General features: G+C 35.9%; 1 protein-coding gene across 8 annotated transcripts in view; it reads right to left on the bottom strand.

Annotated features, from left to right (window-relative positions):
* tenm3 (teneurin transmembrane protein 3) overlaps positions 1 to 17232 on the bottom strand; it is a 709086-nt gene that overhangs the window by 652701 nt on the left and 39153 nt on the right. For all 8 annotated transcript variants that reach the window (XM_078946824.1, XM_078946819.1, XM_078946845.1 and 5 more), the window contains exon 2: positions 3505 to 3603. The gene's annotated coding sequence lies outside the window, so the exon portion shown is untranslated. The remainder of the gene's footprint in view (positions 1 to 3504; positions 3604 to 17232) is intronic.

Genomic DNA, 17232 nt, shown 5'->3' with positions numbered 1-17232 from the left:
GTGATGAATCATTTTAGTAAATTAGAAATTCTGAAGACATAAGTACTTGGAACAATGACGTCAGGCTTAAGTTTGATCAAATTAAATTGTGAAAAAAAAAGAACCTCAACAACATCATGAAAGTATGTCTCATAAGCATCAGTGTTCAGCTGCCTAACCTGAACCCCCTCTGGGGAGAACAAGTGGTCCAAAATCTAGAATAAACCAGAAGCCACTCTGAGTTTAAGTTAGTCTGACCCAGAAGTTCTGTTTGAAGCCCTTGAGATGGCGCTATCTCTTAACCCCAAGAAAATCAACCAGATATGCAAATTCTCTATTTCATCCAGCCTCAAGCTTTTAAGATGCTGCTGCAAATGAAAAATGCTGGGAGAATCAATACAAGTCTATCACCACATTCACACATCAGGCATGTCAGATTCCCATATGTTTGGGTTTCATGAACAGTTACTCTGTGGTTAAATACATCATCTGCCCTTCATAAAGTTGCCTCACATGTGTGATACTTTCTGACCTACAGCAACTAAACTTTCATGTCCGATAAAATCATGTGGTAAAGGTGGCCTGGTTGACCCAGAGCAATGCCTTTTAGTTACTCAGCGATTAGACTAGCCTGCTGGAGGATATTCCAGGTGCACAGGGTATTTTTCTTCACAGATGACATTTGGTCGGTCTGCTTTCTGTCTCATCCATTAATCCAGAAGTCATTGCCACGTTTATTACTTTACTGTCACTTTTTCATGGCAGCTGTGTAAGTGTGTGTGCATCTGCTTTTGTGTCTCTATAGCTGGATGCCTTTACAGAATCAAGCTCTTTCATTGTATTCAAGTATAAATGGTAAATTACACCAAAATTCCTTAATGTTATTTCTCATTAATATTATAATAACCTAATATTAATGATTAGAATTTGAGGAAAAAATCAATATCAAACTGAGCTTCATTGAAATATTTGTAATTAATTGGATAGTAACATAATACTTGGTATGACTTTGACCTTGTCATGTCTCTTCCAAATGTTGTGGTTGTTCACCTTTCGGCATTTCCCATCAGGGGTCGCTATAGCGAATCAGCTTTCACTCACTTGCACAGGTGGTTTGGCAGAGATTTCTATGCCAGATAGTAAGCCTATATTTTATCCGGGCTGGGGACTGGCACAGGGGGATCTTGTCCAAAGACGCACACTGGATAAAGCTCATTGGGGCTCCTTGGAATCAAACCCTGATTTCCCATGCACCAGTCCCACCACGCAGCCAACTGAGCACCCAGCCTTTTTTTTTTTTAACTCTTTCAAGTGTGTTAATATCTATTGATTGTCCAATTATCTTTTTTATGAAAAGTTTTACCACAGAGTATATTTTCGCTTACTGTATAGTTAGTGCAATTGGTGGATTGAGAATTACTTGTTTTAATTGTTATTCTCTGTTTTTGTTTTTGTTTGTTTTTTGCTCTAAAGTTGGTCTTTGTACAAATGCCTTTGTGATTTTATATTATAGTTTGGGCTGTTGAACCTTTTCCTCATATTTTATTGTGTTTTTTCTTCTGATTAAATTCAATTTATTTCTTATTCTTATAACCTTTTTCCTTCCTTCCTTTGCCAGTCCACAGTTGTAAATACGAAATGTGTTCTTAATCTGAAAAATGAATGAATTTATTTTTCTTGTGAATAAATTTGTTACGTTTTATAGAGCCAGTCTTTCGGTGTTTTGTTGATAATTGTGGTACGCTTTTATGCTAGAAAGAAAAAGGGGGCATTACCTCAGTGTGGATAAATAAAGGTTAAATAAAAAAAATGCTTATACAGCAGCAACTATAGGGTGAAACTGGGAGAGAACATTTAAACAGGATATTGCACAAAAACCTCTACTTAGTCAGTTACTATACTGAAAACCGATGGGATCAACACCAATTATAAATATCACTTATCAATAATTCAACACAAACCTGGTGTCTCCCACACCACTAGCTTTGGAAACTGTCAGAAACTAGCTGCCTAACTCCATTATGTCAATATACAGTTAGCTGTCACAATGTAAGTTTTGTTGTTAGCACAGAGATATTTTATAAAGCGAGGCAAGGTTTTGTCTAAAAACTGAAGAGGAGAAAAGCTGACAACGTGTTTGTGCAAGTGCAGACGAGTCTTGAGATGCAGTTCTAGGATTTTTGCCTTTTCTAAACTTTGTATGGTCTGGACTGTCAACCACTGCTGTTGAGAAGATAGTTTTGTATGTTTTTTTTTTTTTTTAGAATTTAAGATAAACTTTGAGTGCTATGTTTACTGATGATTCATGTATTGATCTGTATTTTAAAAAAAAGTATCTGTATTTTAATAGCACTATAGTTGTTAGCAACCATTTGTTTGCATTATCTAAGATGTTGCAATATTTTTAAACCATTTTAACTCTTACTTAGAAATTTTTATTTATTTTTATTTTATATAAAATGTTACTGTCTTTTCGTCAGATTGAAATTAATTGAGTAAAATTGTTTTACAAAGACTTGTCTTTTAATTTCTCCCGACTGGTAACATTTTTATCCAAGTATGAAGATTTCTCCATCAAGATTGTTTTTTTTTTGTTTGTTTTTGTTTTGTTTTTTGCCTTTATCGACTTAAATCTATGATGCTGTTTGGATTTTAATGGTATAAATGTTCAATGTTTAACCCAAACCTCGGACGGTAGCATCACTTGATACCCATTCAAAGATTTCTTAGTCATCTGCATGTTGCCGGAATAAAAAGTCAATCAACTTTACAATGAGCTGTATTAATAAAATAAACACACCGATTCTCTGAGGATATTGGTAACAATTCCTTTCAGGGAATGCTCACCGTTGACTTAAAGCACCTCTTAAAAGAGATATTCCCTCTGAATTTTTTGACCATTTTACCCATTTTTTCCATCACTCAAGCCCTCAGTCCCCACATTTCTCAGCAGCTCCACTCTTTTATCAAGCACTCCAATCAATAGGCTACACCAGGTTCAATACAGAGGAGACAGTGTGAGTGTGCGTCTGTGTTCTCATTTCCCAGTGCTCTGTGCCCTCTTATACTATTATTGACTTTCTATTTGTGTCTTTACCATGTCACTGTGCGCAAGAGTTTCTGCATGTTTGTGTGTTTTCTGTTGTGACACACAGAGGCTGAGCCTTTCCTCGTCTGCTTTTATTTCATTGCATGCCTTCCTTTCCATCAGTTGCCATCTAATCAATAGTCAACACTTCTTTTCTCTCTCTGTTGTCTCAGATGTGATTATTTTTATAATAAGTTTTTAAATAAGTTCCCTGCTGTCCGAGGATGTTTCCTCAGGTGTGATTTTAGACATTCCAGTATTGACAATATTTTCACACTGATGGCTGCTCCCCTGTTTCTCCAGCACAGACCTAAAAATGTACCATACTTCGAGGCGTTTGATCCAATTTTTGACCACAAGCGACGGAAATGAACCCGAGTAAACTCATTTTTAACAGTGCTCACATTTTAAATACAACTTAAATAAATGAGTCCTACCTTATTCTCCAAACATCCCTTCCCGAACCTGTTTTGATTATGTTGATCTCAGATTTGCTCCTTTGTTGACCCACGTAGTCGGCACACGTGCCAAACTGCCTGTGTTGAAAAAAGTAAGACAGTAATTGTATTTTAATTATGTAAACAGTTTATGTTCAACTTAAGTGTCCTAAGGGACAACAAGAACGCTAATTTGAACATTTTATTTCCTCTCATTGTGTCAATTCTCATACCAATATGTCCATAACATATGGTAAATGGTAAATGGCGTGTACTTATATAGCGCCTTTCTTCCTACAAGGACAAAGCGCTTTACAGTCACAGACCCATTCACCCGGCCACACACACATTCACTCACACATTCACACACTGGTGGCAGCTCCGCTGCCAAACACAGGCGCCCGCCTACCACCAGAGGCAAGGTGGGGTTCAGTGTCTTGCCCAAGGACACTTCGACTCATGAGCGTGCAAGGCGGGAATCGAACCTGCAATCTTATGATCATGGGTCGACCGCCCTACCGCTGCACCACGGCCGCCCAAAACAACATATGAGGCAATGATCCTGAGCTTCATCTTTCTTAGTGTTCCAGTAAAAGTGTAGCCACAATTGTGTCTTCTTTATATCAACATTTTGCCTTTCAAACTACATACGTGTACAAATCATGATTTCAGTTGATTTATGTTTGACACCTCCAACTTTAAATGTATTCTTCTTTACAAGAAGAAACACTGTAATTTGTAATTTATTTTTGCACGGCTCTGTTTGCTATATAATGTTTCCTTCATAGTCCTCTCAGTTTAAATGGACCATAGCCATGCATTGTAAATGCACATGAACTGGACAGTGTTGACCATTAACACATATAGTTGGACGATTATTTCTGTCGTCACCCATTGAACTCTCCAAAGTTAAAATGAAGCCTGAAGTGGGAGGGGCAAAATGTCTAGATTTTGCTTCGCCCAACTGAACAACTTTTTGAAACTGGAAATAGCTAGGACAAGATAACGTTTGAAGTCACGTTGCGACCCATTGGTCAACCCACCAGCTACTCAATCTCAAAATGTTATTTTTACATGTTATAGGTACAAACTATTTACAATCTATTATTTATTGTTGGAGTAAGATCTGACCATTTAACATAGTAGTCGGTACAGAAAGGAAACGCTTAGCTGGAAAGGGAAATGTTACAGAAGGGTCTGAACTTTTTGAAATTCTTTGTAACATTTGAAAATGGATTAGCATGATAAACGTTGTTCTGTACCAATTTATACTCAACTTGGCGATAAAATTAGTTCGGGTGTAACACTTAATCGACATAATCAATGAATTAATTTATATTCCTGCAGTCCTACTCGATCGATCTTTCTAAGGTAAGTTGGTAATTTCTATTCCATTTTAAAAATGTTTCAATATTGATCATATTAATATTGGAAAATACCATTTAGATTTAGTCATGGCACTTTTTTTTTTTTTTACTATGACATAAAAACACACGACAACACACGTGATGGCAGCAAAACCTTATCAAGCCAACATATCAGTCCAGTGTGTGGAAACACTTTGTATTTTACAAGGACATGTGACCATACAGTGTGGTTGAATTTTCTGTTTGGATTATTTTGTTGTGGAAAGGCAACAGTGAGCTGAACTTCATGAAACTAGAATGTTGTTGAATTATATTGTTCAACATGACACAACATCTATTATGAACCTGATCAGCAACTACAATTTATGATATGCATCAAATTGTTATTAAAATGAATCAATACCTTCCAAAAAAAAAAAAAACATCTTGTCAATAAGAAAAAAAAAGAGCTTTTATTGTTTGTGGGGGATCTTTTAAACATAAAATTTCTGCTTAGTGGATAGGAGTCACAATAACTGACTGGATAAAATTTCAGAATTTCAATTTAGAAAGCAAGAAGAATTGAGTTTTAACCTTCTGTCTGCAGTCCACTTCTCCAGGCGTTCAGACAAGACTCCCTTATGGAAATTCCATGGTGCTGGTTATATCAGGCATACAGTCATGTTTGGAGATCAACCAAAGAAGCCAAAAGACCTCAAGGTGTCTTTGGGTTCAGGAGAGATGCGAAGCGTTCTTTTAAAAAGGTCCAGCAGTTCATTGTTTCCCAGAGCCCGACTCTTCGGGAAAAGTCTGTGAGTATCAAGAAAAAGTATCTTTTTTCTTACTTTATTTTATTTTTTTCTGAAAATAGGGGTTAATATTCTAAACTTATGGGGAAATTCAGTCAACCTCTTCACGGAAACAGAAAAAGACAACCAACTCCCAGAGAGGAGAGGAAAAGTGTGCCTTAAATTCACCGACACAAACACACACTCACACACTGTGACTTCACACAGTATATCTCTAACAATGTAAAGGCCTCCAAGGAGTTCTTCTGTTCTCTTGTGCTTGATCCTGTGTGTGCATAAGGCACTTTTATGACAAGTCATAAAGCAAAGACAGTAGCCACTGCCCCAGGAGAGGTCATTTGCCTGGACATGACCAGCATTCACACTTACACAAACGCACACCCACACAGTGGGAGTCAACTGGAAGTGGTGGTCCTTCAATCAAATGAAGGTGCAAAGAAAGATAATTCCTTTTTACATCTTCGTGAAGTTTTTTTTAACCCTTATTTTGAGTAAGCAAGCGGATTTTAGCAGCACAGCGTCTTTTCTAACTCTGTTTCAACGACACGACATAAAGTTTTTAATTGCACAGTCTATAAAAAATAATACAATAAAAATAAGGTCATAGTAGAATTGAGACTTTTCTCATGTGTCCACTCCTGGCACCTGCATGCCAGAGGTTTGCGGTAATTCTGGAAAAGCTGCTCCTGAATCAGAAAAAAAAAAAAAATATATATATATATATATATATATTTTTCCCTTAATAATAATCCCCTTGTGCTATCTTAGATGACCCCACCCTTACATTGACGTGTTATTCCTACCAGGACAAAGGTGGATAAGGGTGGAAAGATTTCATCACAAATCATTGAAGAGAAAAGGTTCAGAGCACTGTCTAGTGGGTCTAGATGACCCAACTCCCAATGGTAAAGTGCCTAGGATTATAGCACAAGGGTTACAAAAGTATGTAAAAGCTATTGGAAAAAGTCTTTACATTTTAAAGAGTTCTTTTATTTTTTTATTTAATAGAAACAAATGTTTGCAGTTAGTCTATCTACAAACATGATCTTTAAAGCCAAAAAAGAATATTGTCGTCATTTGGATTTTGAAACTCTTGAGTTTCAAACTAGCGCTTATTCGTTTTGATTTCTTGACTGCATGAAAGGTCACAGCAGCATTGTATCATCATTATTTAGACATCCTAGAGGGTAAAGTACCAAATTAAATTCTGTTTTTTTTTTTATTCAAAGGTACTAGTAATCACCCTCCGGTTTTCTGAAGTCCTGCATTATTTTGTTTGGTTGGAAATTAGAAACAGTAAGGCAAGGTCTTCTGTCTGCAGAAACATGAAAGACCTTGCAATGCTCTCGTTTCTTAGATAAGATATGCTTGTGCACCTTTATGCAATATTTCTGTTGTTTGTACAACAAAAAACAACCACAGGAGCTTTTTTTATTTTTTTTATATAAGTAGCACAAAAAACTAAAAAATAAAAACAATCTCCCCTCAACCAGAGGATCCGTGGAGGATCCAAAAGGACCTCTTATTCAAGAAGCTTTTTCAATTCTTACTGTTTAACATTTTGTCCAGATGAACTTTGTTAAAACTATTTTCTGCTATGGGACTATCCAGGATGAAAAGTAGACTTCACAGAAAAACTCAAAATCCTACACTCTTGCCTTTTCTTTTCTTGGTCTGCCTACCAAACTGCTTTTTCCTTTACTTCTTTGACCAACAGCAGTCCGATTTTTACAAGCACCCTGTGGGTCAACACCACCAGTTGTTAACCCGGTCTACAAACAATCCTCTATGGAGGTTCTGTTTGTGATCCGTCAAACTAATTTGGCTTCGTCTTCATGCCAGATTCCCTTTTTAACACAACCCACTGTATTTAATGGGACTCGGGACATGAAAGCGCTGCAGTGTGCCTCCTTCTGGATGCATTATGAAATGTATTTTAAATCATTTAAAGAAAAAGATTATATAGGTAGTGATCGTTATGTCCATCTGAAAACAGCACACTTTTCTATGAGGTATTATACAAATTTAAATACAGGCCTATTACAGTCTATACGCAGTTCAGCCTAATTGCTTCATGTGAATTAAAACAGACATGAGCGAAAAAAGGTTGATGTTTACAGTGCCAGCGGTGAACAATGCAAATGTTACTTGTTGGCAGAGAACAAACCTCCTACAGTAATTTACTTTCACATTCATTGCTGTAAAATGTGTTTAACGAGCAAACCGAGGCCTACGGCTGTTTGTAGCATATGTAGGACATAACAGGTTTATGTTTGAATCCTTTCACACACAAGGGCATCTGTGCGCGCATGTGTGTGTTAACCTCATTCATAAAGCCTTTCCTAGATAATTACTTACCATGTCAGGACTAGCAGTCATTATGGTTAAATCGAATCCCCTGTTATTGTCGCAAAAGATCAGTTCTGGGATTTTTGGTTGGGCTTGGAGCTAAGGTGTGAATAGAGTTTAGGTGGAAACATAAATTGCTGATACTTGGAGTTAAATGCACACATTAAATTGCCTAAAAATAACGATGTGCCTATACTATGTGATCCAGTCTTGCATACAGGAAAAGATATCAAAAGTGGGAGGTGATGAATGTTATACCCAGGACAGTTTTAAAGAAAAATCAACATAAATTACACTCTCAAATTAAACATCAGCGAAGAAAATATGTTTTCATCGTTTAAAAAAGTAAAAAGAAAAAAGGCTGTGCCTAAGTTTTCCATGTTAAATCTATTTTTGTAGTTACCATTTAGCTCGCCTTTATGCTATATGCATGTATTTAGATCCAGAAAAATACAATACCCCATAAAACACATCATTGGGGTTCTGTTAACTGACTACCTTACATCAGGTGAGTGACTAGCTTTGCTGTGAGCTTTTACTAAGCCCTCAGCAACCCCCTCCAGATAAACCAAGTCTTCTGAAGGAGCATAAGACACAGGTGGATGTTGCATGGCAATATAGCCTTTGATACGCTAACAGCTGCTGCTAAGTTGTAGTTCCAGTATGCAGAAATTGTGCATTGACAACTAAGTCATTGAAATATCAAACTTTTATTTTTATTTTTTAGGCATCATTTACAAAAAAATGTGAAATTGCAGCCTGGTGCAATGAAAGCTTAGTAACGGTACTAGAGTGAACTTCTAGTGATGGTTAAATGTATTTCAACTATGTCAAATAGAAATTACAGCTCTCTAAGCAACTAAAAAATCTTGGTAAACTTTAAAAGCTTTAAAATAAAATATATGAAAACATTGAATAAATATCACAAAAGTTTATCTATACATTTTTTAGAGCCTTTAGAAGTCATAGGATATTCATTGTCTTAGTCGACGTCCACAGATCCACTCAAATGCCTAAACGTTTACAAGTTTAAGTCATTTTGCAAAACTCAATTTAAATACTATGCTAATACTAATATAATCATACCAAGCTTACCAAGCGGTCGGGAGGCCCAGTACGATTTTTCATGAAAGGAAAGAAAGACAGACGAAGACGCAGTGACATCTGCCTAACTACTCTGAGGCCCGTCTGCTCGCCCTCCTCTCTTTATTAAGTTTAAGATTCCCTTATAATATGGGAGGGGTTAGTCTAAAGATCGCGCGATAAATCCTTATAAGTACACTTGTTGATTCGAAGCTTGTTGGAGTTTCATAAAGGGTCAAAACAGGTTCATGTCAAATTCTTTTATAAAAATCACAAATTCTTCAATAGTCAAGCACGTTAAGGCAGAAGTTGACGTGGGGGTCACACAGCATTTAAACAGTTTTATTCAGCAGTTGGAATGATAATAAAAATATATGCATTCCTTCAACAAATTACATTATGAACTTTTTTGAAATATAATCTTCCAACCAGATCAATCCGTCTGAGGTAAGTTGTTAATCACATCAAATTATAAAATTGTTTCAAAATTAAAAAAATCACTTATATTGATGTTTGAAAATACTATTTTGTTTAAAACAAACAAGTGACAAAATAATTCTTATTTAATGAAAAAGAAATTCAAATGTGTTTATTTGTTTATTTAAGGATCCCTGTTAATCTTTATCAGTGTAGGAACTAGAAAACTTTAGGTTTTCTTAATAAGAAAATTCTACAAAAAATATGTATAAATGTAAAATCAACCACATATTAAAACCTTTTAATCATATGTATGTATCTGTATTGTGTGTGTTTGAATTGAACTTCACTAAACTAAGAGAAGAAATTCAACCATCAGGACAGCTCAAGAGAAAAACACACAAATCACCAAACAAACAAATAAGTTAATAAAGAAATAGTTACAAAAATAAATACATTTGATGACCTATTTACATAAAGAAGTAGTGCAGTCTGATGGGAGTGGGAATAAATGACCTGAACCTGAATAACGGCGGTCCTACACTTGGGGTGAGGGGTTTTCTAAATGTTTGACAACTTAAAAAAAAAAGAAAATACATATTTTTTAATTTTTTTTAAGTTGTTCCACATTGGAAAATGCGGAATGATTTAGTTAAAAAAATAATGATTGCATCTGGCTTTGTTTGTGAGAGATTCCATTCGTTCATTTATTTCTTCACAGCAGAAAAAAACAGTAATTACTGGTTTCATTTGCAATTACAGAGGCACTTCAGCTTCATGGCCACCATTGCTTAAGAGAGGTTTATTAGGGTTATTTATCTAAACAAATTTAGTTAGTTAACTGTGATAACTAATTACCTCTTTTGAAAAAAAAAATATCCAATTAAAAATTATAACACACAAAAAAACATTAAATTGCATTTGGTTCAAATTTTAATGAAATGAAAAGGCATTCTATATTTCACAAATGTGTTTAATACATTGTTAGTTTATGTATTTATTTGTCAGGCAGTGAACTTATAGACGGAATGGGATAGATGATCTATTGCTCTGAATCCATGAGGTTCAAATGAACCTAAACTTTAGCTTTGTTATCTGAATAAAACTAAAGGTAATCCAAATTCTTTCAGACATCACATCAAGCAAAAGGGAATGTAATGAAACAAAGCTTTGCTGAGGTTCAAAAGAAAACACATTCAGAGTAAAAATAAAATGGGGGAAAAGTCCAACAAGCAACAAAAATAGATAATTTTCATATAACGGACATTAAATCTGAAGCTGAGAAACCGGATGTCAAAAGACACAGAGTTACAACAGCAAAGAGAACCCTAGCCTTTCCAGGCCAGTGTCCTAATATCCAAGAAAAGTAGGACAAGTTCATTGATAAAAAAACAAATACAATTAAATGATCTAGTTTCTGTAAGTTACAAAGTTGGAAAATATGACAGAAACATAGTGTTAACTAACTTTTCTTCAATTCAACTGAGAATAATGCTGTGTTTTCTTTTTTTAAAGCTGATTTGTAATGTTAACAAAAAGGCTTGGCTTTTGTGTCTCTAAAAGGTCTAAGAGCTTTTATCAATTTACTATGAAAATGTCTCTCAATACCGTCTTAGTAACCCATTCCTAAATATCCAGTTAGTTTCTAACACATGACTTTATCCTAACGTTTTCCCTTCTGCCATGCAAAACTTGAGGTTTCTGGTGGAGTTCTGTGGAAATGTTCTGGCCAGAAAGACCATTATTCTTGCTCTCTCAGCTGTACATGTGAAACAAAATGTGCCTGCTCCCTTCTAAGCATGAACCAGCCTGAAGTTGGCCTTTGAGTAGGCAGGATGTTTAAAGCTATTTGGTAGTTTGAGCTACAGAAGAAAAATAACCTTAACTGTCAAAGAGCCAACAGTGGAGTGTAGAATATTTTACAGTTCTAAAGAGTGCTTTTACTGTTGTAATTGCTTCAGTACAGCAGACAGAGGCTGTTCTGATGTAACAGTTGAAAGAGCAGGAGCAGTGGTACTTAACGTAGTAGTAGTGACCGGTAGATTTTGCTGCTATTAGGACACTGCAGCAGCGTTGTAGGTAGCCATGAAAAAGTAAAGCTTCACTGATACGCCTGCTTTTTGTAGCCCCTTCTTCTGCCAGAGCCTGCATTCCACACCTTTTTCAAAAAAAAAAAAAAATTTGTTTCTCTGTGTATAGGTTTTTTTTTGTCCAAATGGTTTGAACGCAGGCGGCACAGTGGCACTGTGGTTAGTGCTCTCGCGTCACAGCAAGAAGGCCATGGTTCAAATCTCAGCTGAGACCTGTAAGGGGTGGAGTTTGCATGTTCTCCTTTAGCATGCATGCACTCCTCGCACAGTCCAAAAACATGCTTCATAGGTTATTTAGTGAATCTAAACTGTCTCTAGAAGTGTGTTGCAGTGATTATGTGCCCTGCAGCGGAGTGGCGACCTGTCCAGGGTGTACCCCACCCTTCACTCAACAGTAGCCAGGGCACGCTCCAGCAAAGGGATATAAGGGGTTAAGAAGATAGTTGGTATAAACAAACCGTAAAAAAGCTGCACATATTTTATTAACCATTTCATTTAAAAAAATACAGATGCTCAGTTTATAATAAAATCATGAAAAAAATGTATGGACTGATTAAATTTAAGGGGTTTGAGAAAGGTTATCAGTGTATGTTAATTCATCTTTCTTTTTATTTCACTGTCCGTTTTTCTTTGTTTCCCCTTTATTGTGTGGGTCTTGAAAAGCCAATGGTGGACCATGTTAAGATATGCCTATGCATGTAAATGTATATTTATAGATAGATATTTTTTGATTGACTAAGGGGCAGACAAAAAATAAGAATTTTAGTCTTCAAACTGCTCCTTTCCATTTATGAAGTTGTAAAATTGTAAAAGTTGTGTTGTACTTAGTAGATGTCTTTGTGTTTTTGATGTTTTTTAAAAGGATAAAAAATAGAATAAAACTTTTTCAGAGTCACGGGAGCAAAAGAAGAAGCAAAAGCCCAAAGAATAAGAATAATAACCTTGCAGAAGCATTAACCTGTAGCTGAAAGCATTCAGATATAACAGAAGGTCTTGTGCCATTCACACCTTCTCAGATTGATAATCCTCCTCCAGAATGCAATCATGACAATGAGAGAGAAAAGGAATCTGCATGCATTTGCCTTCAGGCGCGACACCTTTGATCACTGCTGTCATGTGCAGAGGCTCCTCCCAGTGGTGAGAGATGAACGCTGTTGTATGAGGTGGAAGTAACCCAGAAAAGGATCCAGCAAGATGGGCTTAAACTGATGTGAATGATGTAATGTCTGTTTAAAGCTTTTAGAGTGGAAGTTAAAGGTGAAGGCAAACTGGAGACAGAAATAAACCTTGTGTGATGGATCACATATAAGTTTTTCCTAGTAAGGAAAACATTTCTCACTGTTTCAAACCCATGTCAGACAGCTGATGAAATATTCCTTTTTAAGTCTTTTGCTGCTAACGCCGCCTACCTATTTATGTAATGAGGCACAGCCAACGTTACAGGCAGGGATGCTGTTGGAAGAAAAAAAAAAAAGGTGTACAGCTTTTACTGACAGAGAAAGAGAGATGCAGCCGAAGATGTCAGACAAAAAATGGAAAGAGAGGCAAACAGATGAAGACAGATAAAAGTGAGCAGCTGAGAGAAAAAGAAAAATTAAAGAAAAACAAAGTTAGAAGGCACAAAGGAGGGAGGAAAGAGTGGGTGAAAACATGAAATGGAGAAAAAAACAGATTAAGAAAAATAATTAAGAAAGATGATGGAACAGGGTTAGAGAAAATGATGAAAAAGAGAGAGCAAGCAAGAGACAGACAAAGAGAGACAGAGAGAGAGAGTGTCCTTAATGACCACTTTAGTAGTTTGGAGGCAGTAATTTGGTTTGCCTCCGGGCTGCAGGTCATGTAACACTATCCCCTCCAAAGCAGATAACTCTGGGTTTATGTGCGTGTGCGCATTTGCATGCGTGTGTGAGTGCACGAGTGCGTGTTTGTAAGCCAATCCCAACGTAGCCCGAATCGCTTCTCTGTAGGAGTCTTGTGGAAATTGCTGCACAAATGAAATTATGTTGTAATTTAAAAACAATTTATCAAAGACAGTTTGGTGTCACTCCCATTGGACCCATTAGCCCCTCTCACACTCCCAGAAGCCAGGAAGACTTCCAGCTTCAGAACAGCAGCAGCACCAGTGAGGAAGAGCCGAGAACGAAAGAAAAAGAAGCTCCATTTCTGTCGGAACACAGCCAGGAAAGCAAAAGAAAAGTCTGCAGAGGCAGATATAACATCTAACGGCAGCATTTGAACATGATTCTGAATTGTTCTGAGAGAATTTGAGAAAATATGCTGCTTCCAAACCCAAATTATAAAAACACAGTAGGTTTGATTTAACCTTAGAATTATAAATATTTGTAATATTATGGCAAAAATGAAAGATTTTGAAAAGAAACATCAAAAGTAAACTGAATGAAAAGCTTTTAGGAATGGGACAAAAAAGAAAAAAGCAAATTTTGTCTTTCATCAGAAATCTAAAAGAAATGTTTCTCCGCCACAAGTGGAGTTGCAGTTAGTTGATTAAATTTAGAAACCTACAATTTTTTTATGACAATTTTGTTACTTATTAACATTCATAGCAACAAAAAAGAACTACTTTATGGGTTAAGAAATATTTGAATAAAATCAAATCCAGTTGAATTTATTCAAATCAAATCAAGTTAAATTAGCATTTTAGAATATATAAAATTCTATTCAAAAACATTTTTTCTTTTAAAACAAATATTTTTCATGTGAGCGTGTTTACCAATGAGATCAAACAAGTAGAAACCAAGGAGAAATACAAGAAACTTGAAAAAGTAACCCTTTTAAGAACACATATTTTTGATAAAACTGAAATAAAAATAATAAAATGAATGAAAGTTGGAATTTAATGCTTTAACAGTTAAGGGTGACAAATTGTTTGAAAGCCCATTAGTAAGCTTAGAGCGTAAATAGAGGCTGATTCTTTTGTTATTTGTTATTTTAATTATCCTATACCTGATATAGGCTAGGAGAACCAAAATCTCTATAAACTATACTTTTCCATTCATCCCATGTCTTTGTAGGAACTGTGTCGTCAAAGGTGAAGCGTTCACAGACCCTATATGTGCCCAAATAGCCCAAATGTGGCATCATGACACCAAAAGACAAATAAGAAAAGTTTTCATGGTATAAAATTGTTCATCTTTGGCAAATCAATCACAGGCTAATGGTTTATATGAGCTTTTAGTTGTGCTAATATTTTCATATTTTTTTTTTTAACTTTGTAACATATTAATGAGGATTGATTATACAAATAAATTTAATTTTGTTATTGGAGAAAAAATGATAACATTTAGTGTTTTACATTTAGTGTGCTTTGTTAGTGCTTTTTGGTTCGGTTTGTCCATTCTTCCAAAAATATTCTGACTAAATTACCACAACGTACCCCTTGAGTAACTGTCTGATAAATACAGAAGTGCAACCGACCTGATAAATGTAGGGGTAAATTCAGAAATTGTACATAAATTGGAGCGTCCAGCCTCTGATCAGAAGATAGCAGGCTCGATTACCGTCTTCTCCAAATGTCCTTGTACAAGACAATAAACCCCACATTGCCTCTGGTGGTCATAGGTTGGCGCCAGTGCTTGGCAGCGGCACCGCGATCATTGTGGGAATGCATGGGTGAATGGGACTGTGACTGTAAAGCGCTTTGGGCCATCGAGGAAAGTAGAAAAAACTCATACAAATATTTCCCATAAATTCAGTGTGAAATAAAGCTAGACATTTTGAAAAGAGGGCCAGATAAACCCCTTGGAAGTTCTTGGATTTGATTTCTGCTCAATGTCATTTTTAGACTTTAGGTTTTAAACTGTCAAAAACATGAGGGCAAAAAGCTAAACTTTCTGCAACTGACTGCTAACATGCACACACAATAACGTATGCAGCTCAAGGACAAAACAGAAAAGCTTAGAGGTGGTTCAAAACAGAAAAAGAAGCTAACTAGAATATGTCAAAAACGAAGCAGGTGAGTAAAATTCTTCATTTTAACTAATTTTCCATCTCTGATTCTATTGTTCTTGGATTACCAGGTACTTATTTTTAAATGATCCTATATTTGACTGATTTGGGCTCGAACCAGCATACATACATACATACATACATACATACATACACACACACACAATTGCATAGTTTGATGGCACAATTGTAGCTGTAAGGAAATCGATGAATTTCAAGAAATGTAGAGAAAGCACATGGAATATTCAGAAGAAACCATGGATAACTCATTACAGAGCAGAACCGAGCTTTTCGATTCCACAGAAATGTACAAACAAAGGCCATTGATTTATAATAAAATGTTTGAATGAAAAAGATAAGTGAATGCATGAGAAGCTGTGGAAACACAGCTGTGCATTGCACAACAAAAGTGGGAAGAATATGAAACGAGAACACTATAGAATTTAAAAAGTACAGAACAGTCTACTGCTGATTACAGTCAGCACCGGCAGAGACAACTGTTAATTGAACAAAACATCACCTACTATTAAATTAATTAGATTTTCCAGCTATGCTTTGGTGCTATATTTGTATATTTTTTGAGCTTTTTAGAGCATACAGTGTGTGTACAGATGTCTGCTGACCTGTTGTTTTTCACATGTGTGCACCTGCGGTGGTCTTTAACAGGATGTTGGTGATTTGGGGTGCAAAGCAAAAATGAAGTTTCTCCATGAACAAAACCATGATGACAGAAGGGTTTTAACTTAGTATTTGGCTTGGCTCGACTATTATGCGACATAAAAAATTTTTTTTAAAAACTTGTGGAGCATGTTCTTCTACCAGTTCACACAAATAAGACCTACACCAACAGAGTTTCTAATGGGATCTGCCTTAAAAGCCAAAAGAAAGAAGATCTATGAATATCATAGGAAGCTATACAAACAACAGGTAGTCCACAAAAAAAATGTTCAGAAATTATTTTAAAAGGGTAGCCAGCATACAGACAACTGATGAAGGATGATCTTAGCCAGCAAGATAGCAGTTAATGCATATAATCCTGTGTATACACCGAATGTGTCTCTTGTATCAAAAGTATTATTTTATCTTGGTTTTTTTGTTTTGTTCGTCAAATTTGAACGTTCAATCAAATCGGGAATTAATAGACTATCTAGAATCACTGGCAACCTTTTGATTCTTGACATAATTGCTGCCTAAAATTGGACCAGTAAGGAAGTTATTCAATGTTTTATCATAGGTAGGAAGTTTAAAAAAAATATTTTATACAACCGCTGCAGACAGCCTCATCATTGTTCATGTTTGTTTGGGGCCCTATCGCCATGTCTGGGTTCAGAAAAATCACCATTTGCAAGTCGTGCTGCCCCCACTGCTAAAATCCTGCCACAGGACTTCTTGTTGTGTTTTCACAATCACTTAATAGTGACACTGGACACGCAAGTCATGGAAATCGCGTTTGGAGTTAAAGCCGCACAATAGTTGCAGCTTCAGCAACTGTGGGGTTGTTGTCTTCACAGGCAATGTCCTTTTTTATATATAGAATTATTACAGATAAGTTTACATTACCAAATTCATAAGACCAATATTTCAAACTGTAAAGGAAAAGTTTAAAAGATAGATAGATAAATAGACAGACAGACAGACTAGAAAAGCACAGTTCTAAATATATCTTTT

This window comes from Oryzias latipes, chromosome 1 (assembly GCF_053564925.1).
Source record: "Oryzias latipes strain Hd-rR chromosome 1, Olatipes_Hd-rR_3.1".
Classification (NCBI taxonomy): Eukaryota; Metazoa; Chordata; class Actinopteri; order Beloniformes; family Adrianichthyidae; genus Oryzias; species Oryzias latipes.
The sequence above is the reverse complement of the archived record's forward strand: the minus strand, read 5'-3'. Positions and strand labels throughout refer to the sequence as shown.